Source organism: Cupressus sempervirens, chromosome 7 (genome assembly GCF_028749045.1).
Source record: "Cupressus sempervirens isolate cs-2001-9-10 chromosome 7, ASM2874904v1, whole genome shotgun sequence".
Taxonomy (NCBI): Eukaryota; Viridiplantae; Streptophyta; class Pinopsida; order Cupressales; family Cupressaceae; genus Cupressus; species Cupressus sempervirens.
The window spans coordinates 130,152,297-130,165,969 of NC_143124.1; the positions used below are offsets into that span (position 1 = coordinate 130,152,297).

At 34.8% G+C, this 13,673-nt stretch overlaps 1 pseudogene; it reads left to right on the forward strand.

The window, feature by feature from the left end:
• The first annotated feature begins 1,359 nt into the window (after positions 1 to 1,359).
• On the forward strand, positions 1,360 to 12,918 carry LOC149545837 (disease resistance protein Roq1-like; annotated as a pseudogene).
• The last annotated feature ends 755 nt before the right edge of the window (positions 12,919 to 13,673 follow it).

A 13,673-nucleotide genomic window follows, 5' to 3' on the forward strand; every position in this document is an offset into this window, starting at 1 on the left:
TTTTAGAAATTCTATAATTGTTATTATTTTGAATTGAAAAAATAATAAAATCTTTTGCAAAATTCAACTCAGCCAATAAAAAACTTCAGATTAAGGAAAAGTTAAAAATAAATATAATTAAAATAAATTCAATTAAACAGTAATTAAATTAATTGCAATAATTAAGTCAAAATTAGAGGAAGGTTTTCAAAACTCACAACTTAATTGCTTTTATAATTTTATTTTTAATTCAAAATTCAAAGTAACTTCTGAATGCAAATATAAATTTATTTTCTTCACAAATCATATTTATATTTATTATTAATTTTTTTAGGTTTTCATCATTACATTATCAAAATCAAATTATCAGTACACTTAAACTTTGTCTATCTTTACAACATTTTAATTTTTAAATAATATTTATAAGTAAAACTGATGCTGTAAAATCAGGAGAATCCCCAAATCCTAGCCATCACCAATTAACCACATATCATAATATAACAATAACACAAATATTCAGATCCACAAAACACCAATTTCTCATAATAGAATCATAAGATTACATCCAACATGTCATGTTGTCCAAGTATCAAGCAATTACAATAGTAATTCTGCAAGACTCTTAGACTAAAAAATATTTCTAAGATTTGGTTATGCTTTATTTAGAAGATTATGAGTATGATTTTTGACTTGCAAATTTAAAAAATAAAAATAAAAAAATTCCATGATGAACTCTAAAAGTTCAAGATTACTGAATATATGTTATATCAATTTATATTTAAATCTTTTTGATTGATTTTGGGAGTGAATATTAAATATTTCCTTATATGAGGTATTTTCCTCTATATGATATGGGAAACTGTTTTCTCTAAATCAGGTATTTTTCCCTAAGTTGCCTCACATTTGCAAGATAGAATAGTGCATGGTTCTCATAGATGTTTTACTTCCACTTCCATCACTTGTTATAGCCATAATGCCTACGTATGCCATGATGCCTAAAATGTGCATGATACATTAAAAATAATCAATTAGATAGCCGGTGCCCCAGAGCGCTTGCATGGTGATCCATTGTCATCCATGTTACCATCTATTAATTTAGACTATTTATATTTATACGTTTGTTGCAATTATAGTTATGCTATTTTATGTATGGTGCAATCTATGCAAAGATGGCCGCATCCGTAGGTAGCCGTCTTCAACGGAGACACTTCTTTGTAAAAAGTTGTACGAACTCACTCGGTTTTGGATAGGCCATTTTCTATGTTTTCGCTCTTCTTCTTCTCCAAATCTTTATTTTCTTCTCGCATAGTGTTGTTTCCCTCTATTTGCGACCGTGGTTCTGTCTCTTCTCTGTATTAAGGATAATTTGGATCCTTTGAAATGGCTTCCAATTCTGAGCAGCCTGAGCTCGAAGACACTATTGAGGAGCCTAAACTGGAAGACGCTTTTGAGCAGCCTGAACCTTCTTCAAGGCCCAGGCAAAATGGGAACTTTTTAATGGAGATCCCTAAATTGTTGCAGGAATGGTGTCTATCCATTCTAAACATCTTGGTATAGATCTGCCTCGTTCCATTCCGCAAGTTTATGCGAGCTATTGAACTCAGCCGGCAAATGCTACATGAGGCTGATCGCCAAAACATATTTGACCAGTTCCCACCATTGTCCGAGTCTGCGTCCACGGAGCTCTGCCAAATTTTCATTAACCATCGCGGAAGCGATACGAAATACACATTTGCCAAAAAAAAATAAGGAATCTCTTGATAGCAAGGGATTCTGCGCTTTCCTCGATGTAGGTGCAATTCGGCCTGGCGATGTGATACAGAGAGAAATACAAGCAGCAATGAACAGTGCCTCTCTTCACATTGCCATTTTCTCTCCCAACTATGCCCAATCTTCATGGTGTCTGGATGAGCTTGCTTACATGCTCAAAATCAGAGCCCCTGCTACAATCGTTCCCATTTTCTATCATGTTGATCCCTCTGATCTCAGATATATTGATCAAGGAAAAGGAATATATGCCGATGCATTCTCACAACATGCAAAGAAAGGTAGATACACCAAGGAAAGGCTCGATCAGTGGAAAGCGGCAATACACAAAATTTCATCCCTTTCCGGCTTACAGGTTAACAATAATAAGTATGTATTGTTTCTTTTTCTCCTCGATAGTAAAGTTTTGTATTCCATATATGTTGAGAAAATTGATGCATGACGAACTGATAATTTTTTGTATTCTATATATTCTTTAATATTTATCTTCTCATGCAAGAGGAACAAAAAAAATTGTATCAGTTTGCATTGTTTATGATAGAGTGAGTATCTGGGTAGAAGGAGTTTGTAGCGTTGGAGAACACACAATATATTCGTTTTAAATGATTGTAATGTAATTTTAATTAGTGCGTGGAAATAATTGTTGTTTTGTGTTCTGTATTATACTCTCTATTCCTTACCTGTTTTTAGATTCTACAATGTATTATACTCTCTATTCTTTACCTGTTTTCAGATTCTACAATATATAGGTTCTACCTAATTCGTGTTGTCTGTTTTGTTTGGATTTTTATTTTTTGCCCATAATGTTTAGGGACGAGGCTGAATTTTTGAAGACCATTGTGAATAGAGCATTGGGATTAATGAAAATAGATCCCATACATGTAGCCGAATATCCACTTGGTTTGGATGAACTAGTACAAGGCTTCTGTCGAATCAGTCACAAGTGAAGAAGACAGTGAAAAACTCAGGGGGATCGTGGGCATGGGTGGCATTGGGAAATCAAGTTTGGCCAAAGAGCTCTTCAACAGAAACTTTTGCTCATTTCAGAAATGCGGTTTTGTTCCCGACGTGCGGGATGCGGCATCCAGAAATGCTCTGCCTGAGAAGCAGAAAAAGCTTCTTATAGACCTTTGCGTTGAAAATTTGTCATTAGACGATGTCGACGAAGGAAAAGTGGTACTCACAAATCGTTTGAGCTCTGCTCGGGCCCTCATTGTTTTGGATGACCTGGATTACATCGATCAGTTGTATGCTCTTTTGCCAAGTAAACTCAACCTCGGATCCCAAAGTATTGTAATTGTGACGTCCTGCAAAAGGGATGTTCTTAAATCGATGGGTATCTCAAACATTTATGAAGTGCCAAGACTTGAGAGCTTAGTAGCGAAGAATTTATTCTGCAGGCATGCTTTACAGAAGTCTTCTCCACCCACCAGATTTGACACTCTGGTTGACAAATTCGTTCAGGTTTGCGATGGTCTGCCTTTATCTCTGAAGGTATTAGGGGGACAGCTACATGGTGAGGATTCCATTGCTTACTGGGAATCCCAATTAGATAAAATCTCAAGAATATTGCCTAGCGACATCACAAAAAGGCTACAGGTTAGCTATGATGCTCTAGATAAAGAAGATAGAGAGATGTTCTTGGATGCAGATTGTTTTCTCATCAGCGAATGCAAAAGCACAGCTATAGCACAGTGGGATGGATCGGGTTGGAGTGGCCTGCACGGTTTACAAACACTTGTAAATAAGTGTCTTATGGAGCTAGTTTCCGAGAAACATAACACCTTCAATGAGAAGAAGATACAGATGCACGATCATCTGAGGGACATGGGAAGAGAGATGGCAAGTGAGCACTCATCATATCGGCTTTGGCATCCAGAGCAGATTGATAATATACTGCATTTCCAGGTAAATGTATTACTTCATAGATATCTTCATAAATGTTTTTTCTCTTGCCTAAATTTTTTCTTCCAAATCTAATTTGCAATAGATATTCATTTAAAATTTTGATTTAAAAGAGGATGCTTAAAAATAAGCACAAATTTTGCTTACACGAAACCACCTACTTCACAATTTTTTGGTAAAAAAATGGAGTAGCAGCTTCTAGTCAAAATAATTTTAGCAACCACATGGGGTCCTCCTCTTAGTTTATATTTCTGATGCATATGTTTTTTAACTAATATCTCTATATGATTGAGCTTCCCAAAGGTCTATTTAATAGTAAACATTATGAAAGTTGCATCTTAGGTGGTGCTTATCTTTGTGTGCCTAAGACTTCTCTTGTCCTAGAGTGGAAAAGTCAACGAAAAATGACTAACTTCAAAATGTTCACATGAGAGGGGTTTTATCTATATGGTTGTGTACATTGTGCTAAAAAAAATTAGATTAAGCCATTAAATTTTGTAGGGATCATTACTATAATTTTAAACCTAAAAACCCTTTTTAAATTAACCAAACTTATTGATTATTCAGATGCTCACCATTCGTGCCAGCACATGAACCAAGTGGTGCAAGGGTTATGTTGATTTTGAAAAATTGGGTGTAGTTCACTTATGTTTTCGAGTTTGTAGATTGTTTTGGTGGATAGTTTATTCTTTTTGAGACAATCTTCTAAGTTAAATTGTAACTATTTAATGGTATTCACTTTCATTGCAAGTGTTGCTAATAAAATAAAGTATATCATTAGTAGTCATTCATTCTACCTCCTTGCAAGATGTTGATTAAATAAATCATAGCATTACTAGTTATTATTTTAGAGGTACTGATTGTGTATTTTACACTTCCATTTTGTGCCATTGAAAATTGTACAAATTTAGTATACTAAATTTGATAACAACTAATTAAATTAACTTATTAAGATAGTCTCAATATAAAATATTACAGATAATTTGAGGTTAAAGAGAAATATTTTATATTCAATTTATATTAATAAGATAGGCATCACATATCAATTTCACATTTATTAGGTTATTTCCAATATAGATATGCAATCATCTATACCCTAATATTCTTAGGAAGGAAAATAATTGGGTTCAATAGTATCAATATTAAAATGCACATAAGTATTGAACATATCTTGCTAGGCACAAAATGTTTAAATATATACAATTGCTGAACACGCCTTGGAAAGAGTATGCAAAGTTCAACAAATGTAGTCAATATATTTAATGGCAAATCCTGATCTATCATTCTGGAAGCCTTGTGATGGTTTTGAACAATATGCTTCTCAAGAGTTTGTAGTCACTTGTGTTCTAACCTTATATCATCCTGGTGAATGACTTCAAAGTGATATGTTCTACAGTCTAAGTTCCACATCTTTGCATAGGACCATCAATAGGTGGTTTCACATCTTCATGAATCCCTTCACTAGTAGAATTTTGGCAAATAAATGACTACATGACTAAAACTTTTATTCACATGACTAAAGGTGATCAAATTCTAGTAATATTTTGTAATTTATAAGTGACTAAATAAATGATTAATTTGGTCATTGGCTAAAATCAAAAGGATGGACTAATATAAGTGGCTAAATAAATGATCAAATAATTGAATAAAAAATTGGTATCTAATATTTAGTCACCCAAATGAATGACTAAATGAATGGTCGATGAATTTTAAATCATACTAAAATATTCTTTAACTATGTATTACTTTTATTGCTCATTAATGGAGTCTTTGTCCTAACAATACATCATTGTTAGTTAACTTCCTTGTATGTGCTCTCAATCGATCTTGAACAAGAAATGAACTCAAAATCACCCCAATTTGCACTCAAAATCTATATATAAACTCTTAAAGACGAAAAAACCTCCACACACTCAATTTCATCCCTTTCAGGGTTACAGGTTAACAATAATAAGTATGTATTGCTTTTTTTTCTCCTCGATAGTCAAGTTCTGTATTCCATATATGTTGAGAAAAGTGATGCATGAGGAACTAATAATTTTTTGTATTCTATATATTATTCAATATTTATCTGCTCATGCCAGAGGAACTAAAAAAATTGTATCAGTTTGTATTGTTTATGATAGAGTGAATATCTGCGTAGAAGGAGTTTGTCGCGTTGGAGAACACTCGTTTTAAATGATTGTAATGTAATTTTAATTAGTGCGTGGAAATAATTGTCATTTTTTGTGCTGTATTATACTCTCTATTCTTTACCTATTTTTAGATTCTACAATATATATGTTCTACTTAATTCGTGTTGTGTGTTTTGTTTTGATTTTTATTTTTCGCCCATAATGTTTAGGGACGATGCCGAAGTTTTGAATAACATTGTGAATAGAGCATTGGGATTAATGAAAATAGATCCCATACATGTAGCCGAATATCCACTTGGTTTGGATGAACTAGGACAAGGCTTCGTCGAATCAGTCACAAGTGAAGAAGATAGTGAAAAACTCATGGGGATCGTGGGCAATGGTGGCATTGGGAAATCCACTTTGGCCAAAGAGCTCTTCAACAGAAACTTTTGCTCATTTCAGAAATGCAGTTTTGTTCCCGACGTGCGGGATGCGGCATTCAGAAATGCTCTGCCTCAGAAACAGAAAAAGCTTCTTACAGACCTTGGCGTTGAAAATTTGTCATTAGACAGTGTTGACGATGGCAAAGTGGTACTCACAAATTGTTTGAGTTCTGTTCGGGCCCTCATTGTTTTGGATGACCTGTATCACATCGATCAGTTGTATGCTCTTTTGCCAAATAAACTCAACCTCGGATCCCAAAGTATGGTAATTGTGACGTCCCGCAAAAGGGATTTTCTTAAATCGATGGGTATCTCAAACATTTATGAAGTGCCAAGACTTGAGAGCTCAGTAGCGAAGAATTTATTCTATAGGCATGCTTTCCAGAAGTCTTCTCCACCCACCAGATTTGACACTCTAGTTGACAAATTCATCTAGGTTTACGATGGTCTACCTTTATCTCTGAAGGTATTAGGGGGACAGCTACATGTTGAGGATTCCATTGCTTACTGGGAATCCCAATTAGATAAAATCTCAAGAATATTGCTTAGCGACATCACAAAAAGGCTACAAGTTAGCTATGATGCTCTGGATAAAGAAGATAGAGAGATGTTCTCGAGTGCAGCTTGTTTTCTCATCGGCGAATGCAAAAGCACAGCTATAGCACTGTGGGATGGATCGGGTTGGAGTGGCCTGCACGGTTTACAAACACTTGTAATTAATTGTCTTGTGGAGCTAGTTTATGAGAAACATAAGACCTTCAATGAGAAGAAGATATGGACGCACGACCATCTAAAGGACATGGGAAGAGAGATGGCAAGTGAGCACTCATCATATCGGCTTTGGAGTCCACAATAGATTGATAATATACTGCATTTCCAGGTAAATGTATTACTGGCTCCCCTTTAATTAATTCTTAGTGAAATCATAAAAATAATAGTTTGTTGTTTTGTCTGTCTCTGCTTGCGGCAAAGTTGACTGAAATAGCTTGTATTCTGGTATTTTTCATTCAGAAAGAAATACAAATTAGAGGGATACAACCTCCAGCTACTTTTGTGGCCTTCAAAGAGTATGCTCATTAGCTAATGCGAACCTCAAGAAAACTAAATATACCTCATGTGCAAAGCAATGAGTTCACGGAAGAGTTTGCATATTTATCAGAGCATCTTGTTTGGCTTTGCTGGCATACCCATTCATTAAGAAACCTTCCATCTTGGCTTCCATTAAGACATTTAAGTGTTTTAGAGCTTGATGATTCTAATGACTTGGAGGAGTTGTTGAAGGCCAATGTGGATGTAAGTAGTTTGAGTCCGTGCTTTTTATGTAATAGCTTTTTGATAGTTTATATTTTTCTCAATTGAATTCAGCAGAATAATGAACTGAATTGAGTATAATGATGTTTGCGTGCATCCTCCTTTGCAATTGAGAAAGCTTATCATACGTTTCCCTTTCAAATTGCAACGGCTTCCGACCTCAATAGGACGTCTTCAAAATCTTAAAATGCTTTCCCTTTTTTTAGTGGTAGCAGTTTGCCAGAAGAGTTCCATGGCCTACATTCTTTGAAGTATTTATATTTATACTATCCAAAGTTATCTTCACTGCCAGCTGGTTTTGGCAATTTAAAAGATTTGAAGTATTTAATGCTGTCTTGCCCATAGTTGAGCACTTTGCCAGATTCTTTCTAGCAGCTGATAAAGATGAAACATCTGCGATTATCCAGATGTGAAACGCTCTCCTCACTGCCTAATGGCTTTGGGAATTTAGTAAGATTGAAGTATTTAAGTCTAACATTTTGCGAGAAGTTGAGCACTTTACTAGATTCTTTCAAGCAGTTGACACACTTGGAAGATCTAGAGATTCCATTCTCCTCAACTACTAATGGTTTTTCCTCACTACCTATTGGTTTTGGTAATTTAAATAGATTGAAGTGCATAAGTCTAATTTGGTGCAGCCAGTTGAGCATGTTGCCGGACTCTTCCGGGTAGTTGATACACTTGGGATATCTAGATTTATCAGGTTGTGAAATGTTATCCTCACTACCTGAGGGTTTTGACAATTTAAACAGATTGAAGAACATAAATCTAGGACTGTGCAAGCAGTTGAGAACTTTTCCAGATTCATTCAAGAGGCTGATACACCTGGAGCATCTAAATTTACAAGGTTGTGCCAAGCTCAAAACTTAGATGTATTTGAAGGCATCAGACAGCTCAAGTACTTGGGATTTAGCGGTTCTTAAGAATTAGAAGATTTGCCTAATCAAATTAAGAATCAGGCATCATTGACAAAATTGGATCTAATGGGTTGCATTAAGTTGAGAAGCTCACCAAGTAACATTGGTCAACTAGTCAACTTATTGTCGCTCAAAATTGAGAGCCAAGTGATGAAAGGCTTGCAGACTTCTCTTGTTCACTTGCCCTCGTTGAAAAAGATTGAAATTGTAAATTTTGAAGGTACAATGGAATTTGGTGCTGAGGAAGAAGACTGCAAACCAGTCTTTGTGCTATCAATTTCTAGTGACTGTTGGCCCAACCACCAAAATTTGGAGGTCGGGGACAATAGCATCATTTAGAAAGACAAGTTTCCTAAAAATCACCATTTAATCGAGATAGAGAGACTGCCAGTGACCCTGAAAACGCTGTCAATATACCATTGCGAAGTGCTGAAGAACATTAGCTATCTTAGTGGTCTCGTACCCCTTGAGAAGCTACTAATACAATATTGTCCGCAGTTTGAAGAGCTGTCAAGCTTTTCTGATTTGGCTTTGCTGGAATACTTTAGACTGATAGAATGCCCCAAAGTTAAGAAAATAGAAGGCCCGCAACACTGCAAGTCATTGAAGCATCTATGTCTTCGACAGACACGCTGGAAGGAGTCTGTTATACAAAGTTTGGAGAAAGTGGAAGGATTGGAAGTAGTGGAGTTCGTATGTGACACCATATCAGCTCTCAAGTCTTGTATTCAATCTATAAATATCAAGGTAATGAAAACTTTCAAAAATTTAGAGTTTTCTGAATTTATATAAATGTTCATGTTAATTACTTGCAAAAATTACTATTTACAGGGAAGGTCGGGAGAAATATTTATACAAGGTAGCGTTAGCTTTGTCATGGAGCCCATTCTGAACTCTTCGGAGTTTCCTGATCTTACGTTCAGGAAGGCCAAGCTATTGGGCTATGTACGTGAGACTAATTATTTCTGCTATAGGAAGGAAAAGGAGCTGAATAGGGAGGAGAAGAAAGTGGTAAAAATATACTTGCACCTCGAAAACGGTGGAGATATAGTCGTCGTCACACCCGAAGCAATAAGGATAGAGAAGGAGGTGCTTGTTGAGGGAAGTAAAAAAAGAGTCGTGGAGGCTTTTAAGAAATTATTAGCACTTCTGGAATAGTTTACTCTGTCTAATGTGCTGATCGGTCTGGCTTCAGGCTAATAATGTACAGGGTAAGCCTCAATTGGAATTAGCGAGAAGGGTAGTTAGGGTAGATTAATTGGAGTTTCTTTTAAAATAATTTTGTGATAGATTGAACAATATATATATATATATATATATATATATATATATATATATATATATATATATATATATATATATAACATTTTATAGTGAGAGATGGATGTCTTTAATGCTTTATTAAGCACATAATTATTTACTTTATTGAAGATTGAATTACTTTATTAACTTCTATTATACTTTCATGATTTTGATTGTAGACTTTATTTTCAGATTTTTTTTTTCTTATCTATTTGGATGTTTGTTATATTTTTTTCTAGTAGTTTTTCTTCACAAGAGATACAATGCGCTGAAGTTCTTGCCTGAAGTTAGATGAAGAAAAGTAGAGATATATCGTAACCAAGTATAATAGGTCTTGAGTTTGAGAAAATAGAGTAGACCAATAGCAAGGAAAATATAGGGCTTGAGATGGAGAAAATAGAGCAGGTCAATAGCAGGGAAAATATATATCCCAAGAAATGAAGCGAGACAAAAATCCAACTATAGCTTTGTGAAATTATGGAAGGATTTTTATTAGTAAGATCTTGTCTAGGTATAAATAGCATTGGGTATAAAGTCCTAAATAAATTTTGGAACGTTGGTCCTTTGTCTAAGAAAAATAGAATATGTAAGAGGCCACTAGTTGAGTGGTTAACTTAGATTTTCAATTCAATCCTCAACTACCTTAGGCTTTTCGACAAATATTATGGACCCTTTACGAGATGGGAGTCATACAACTTTCTATTATAATGGCTCATCTTTGTGAGAAGACAATTTACATAGAATTAATTGTACAAAACCATAACTTGTTATAAATAGGAAATACTTCACAATGGACAACTAGTGATGCAATTATCTAGAAATGGAATATGAATAGCAAATTTCCACACTACTTGGTATTGTGTATCCAAAAGAAGAGAGCTTGTTTCATCATATTATGTTTCCATTGTAGTCTACACAGGGTCATTAAAATTAGTTAATATTGATCGAAATTAAGAATAAATCTAAATCATATCCATTCAATTGAGCCCAATTTGAATAAATCATTTTCAAGTTATAGTCTGCGCACCAAGGCCCATTTTTACTATCATAAATGAGAAACAAAACTTGTAACATTTCCTAGGGCATCCAATATCTTTCCCAAGACAGTTTCAAATTACACAAAATGAATTTGTCAAGTTGTAACCATATACGAATATAGTTTCATAATATCTAGTCCATTAATTATTTCAACGTATAAATAGTCAAGTTCTGTATTCCATATATGTGGCAGGTCAATGTGGATGTAAGTAGTTTGAATCCTTGGGTTTTATGTAACAACTTTTTGATAGTTTATATTTTTCTCAATTGAATTCAGTAGAGTAATGAACTGAATTGAGTATAATGATGTTTGCATGCAGCCTCCATTGCAATTGAGAAAGCTTATCGTACGTTTCTCTTTCAAATTGCAATGGCTTTGAACCTCAATAGGATGTCTTCAAAATCTTAAAATGCTTTCCCTTTGTTTTAGTGGTAGCAGTTTGCCAGAAGAGTTCTGTGGCCTGCATTTGCTGAAGTATTTATATTTATACTGTCCAAAGTTATCTTCACTGCCAGTTGGTTTTGGCAATTTAAAAGATTTAAAGTATTTAATACTGTCTTACCCATAGTTGAGCACTTTGCCAGATTCTTTCCATCTGTTGATAAAGATGAAACATCTGCGATTATCCAAATGTGAAACGCTCTCCTCACTGCCTAATGGCTTTGGGAATTTAGTAAGATTGAAGTATTTAAGTCTAACATTTTGTGAGCAGTAGAGCACTTTACCATATTCTTTCAAGCAATTGACACACTTGGAAGATCTAGAGATTCCATTCTCCTCAACTACTAATGTTTTGTCCTCGCTACCTATTGGTTTTGGTAATTTAAATAGATTGAAGCGCATAAGTCTAATTTGCTGCAACCAGTTGAGCACGTTGCAAGACTCTTTTGGGCAGCTGATACAGCTGGGATATCTAGATTTATCAGGTTGTGAGATGTTATCCTCACTGCCTGAGGGTTTTGACAATTTAAACAGATTGAAGCACATAAATCTGGGACTGTGCAAGCAGTTGAGAACTTTTCCAAATTCATTCAAGAGGCTGATACACCTGGGCCATCTAAATTTACAAGGTTGTGCCAAGCTTAAACTAAAATTAGATGTATTTGAAGGCATCGAAAAGCTCAAGTACTTGGGATTCAGCTGTTTTGAAGAATTAGAAGATTTGCCTAATCAAATTAAGAATCAGGCATCGTTGACAAAATTATATCTAACGGGTTGCATTAAGTTGAGAAGCTCACCAAGTAACATTGGTCAACTAGTCAACTTATGGTCGCTCAAAATTGAGAGCCAGGTGATGAAAGGCTTGCAGACTTCTCTTGTTCGCTTTCCCTCATTGAAAAAGATTGAAATTGTAAGTTTTGAAGGTACAATGGAATTTGGTGCTGAGGAAGAAGACTGCAAACTAGTCTCCTTGCTATCAATTTCCAGTGACTGTTGGCCCAACCTCCAAAATTTGGAGGTCGAGGACAATAGAATCGTTCAAAAAGACAAGTTTCCTAAAAATCACCATTTAATCGAGATAGAGAGACTGCTAGTGACCCTGCAAACGCTGTCAATATACAATTACGAAGTGCTGAAGAACATCAGCTTTCTTAGTGGTCTCGTACGCCTTGAGAAGCTGCTAATACAATATTGTCCATAGTTTGAAGAGCTATCAAGCTTTGCCGATCTGGCTTCGCTGGAATACTTTAGACTGATAGAATGCCCCAAAGTTAAGAAAATAGAAGGCCTGCAACACTGCATTCATTGAAGCATCTATGTCTTCGACAGACCCGCTGGAAGGAGTCTGTTATACAAAGTTTGGATAAAGTGGAAGGATTGGAAGTAGTGGAGTTCGTATGTGACACCATATCAGCTCTCAAGTCTTGTATTCAATCTATAAATATCAAGGTAATAAAAAATTTCACAAATTTTGAGTTTTTCGAATTTATATTAATGTTCATGTTATTTACTTGCAAAAATTACTATTTGCAAGGAAGGCCGGGAGAAATATTTATACAAGGTAGCATTGGCTATGTACGCGAGACTAATTATTTTTGGTATAGGGAGGGAAAGGACCTGAATGGGGAGGAGAGGAAAGTGGTACAAATATACTTGCACCTCGAAAATGGTGGAGATATAGTGGTCGTCACACCTGAAGGAATCAGGATAGAGAAGGAGGTGCTAGTTGAGGGAAGCAAAAAAAGAGTCTTGAAGGCTTTTAAGAAATTATTAGCACTTCTGGAATAGTTTACTCTGTCTAATGTGTTGATCGGTCTGGCTTTAGGCTAATAATGTATAGGGTAAGCCTCAATTGGAATTAGCCAGAAGGGTATTTAGGGTAGATTAATTGGAGTTTGTTTTAAAATAATTTTTTGATAGATTGAACAATTTATATATATATATATATATATAACTTTTTATAGTGAGAGATGGATGTTTTTAATGCTTTATTAAGCACACAATTATTTACTTTATTGAAAATTGAATTACTTTATTAACTTACATTATACTTTCATGATTTTGATTGTAGACTTCTTTTTCAGATTTTATTTTTCTTATCTATTTCGATGCTTCTTATAATTTTTTCTAGTAGTTTTTCTTCACAAGAGATACAATGCCTTGAAGTTCTTGCCTGAAGTTAGATGAAGAAAAGTAGAGATATATCGTAACCAAGTATAATAGGTGTTAAGTTTGAGAAAATAGAGTAGACCAATAGCAAGGAAAATATAGGGCTTGAGATGGAGAAAATAGAGCAAGTCAATAGCAGGGAAAATATATATCCCAATAAATGAATCGAGACAAAAATCCAACTATAGCTTTGTGAAAGTATGGAAGGATTTTTATTAGTAAGATCTTGTCTAGGTATAAATAGCATTGGGTATAAAGTCCTAAATAAATTTTGGAATGTTGG